Genomic DNA, 697 nt, shown 5'->3' on the forward strand with positions numbered 1-697 from the left:
GGTGGTAAATAAGAAGGAAAAGTTTCCTATCCTTGTGGCACCTATACAGTTCAGAATTTAAGATGACTGCAGCTTTTTAGACACCCAAAGGTAATATTAATTTTTAAAATAAATGGCTATTAGTCCTCTGACACTTGAAAAAAGAAAGTTTAAGCTCACTGCTCCTCTGAAGAACACTGGAAAGTATTTTAGAACTACTTTAATGTCTTCCAACCCCCTAACATTACTTTATCAATCCGTGTTCTCTCATGTATCCATTCACATAACAAGTATATACTGAGCATCCACTAGGTGTCAGGCACTGTGCTAGGGGAATTCTCCAGGGGAATAAAGAGGCAGAAAAAGAGCTCCCTCCCTGCCTCCCAGAATTTACAATCTATTGGAGGAAGTAGAAATTCGATATTTGTGTGCTTATTTACTTACAAGTGTGCTAAGTACTACAAAGAAAAATCCAGTTTTGTAATAGGCTGGTGGATGGAGGCCTCTGAAGAGGTAATATTTTAGGATGGATGAAAGTTGGAGGGAGTGTGCATTTAGAAAGAGCCTGGACAGTTCTGGGAACTGAAAAACACCAGTCTGGCTGATGTTTAGTATAGAAAGGGGAGGGTGGCAAGGAATGAGGGCATGGGTAGGCAAGGGACAGATCATGTGGGACATTTTAACCAAGGTAAAATGGAATTTCATATTCTAAACATTA

Source organism: Lemur catta, chromosome 25 (assembly GCF_020740605.2).
Source record: "Lemur catta isolate mLemCat1 chromosome 25, mLemCat1.pri, whole genome shotgun sequence".
Lineage (NCBI taxonomy): Eukaryota > Metazoa > Chordata > Mammalia > Primates > Lemuridae > Lemur > Lemur catta.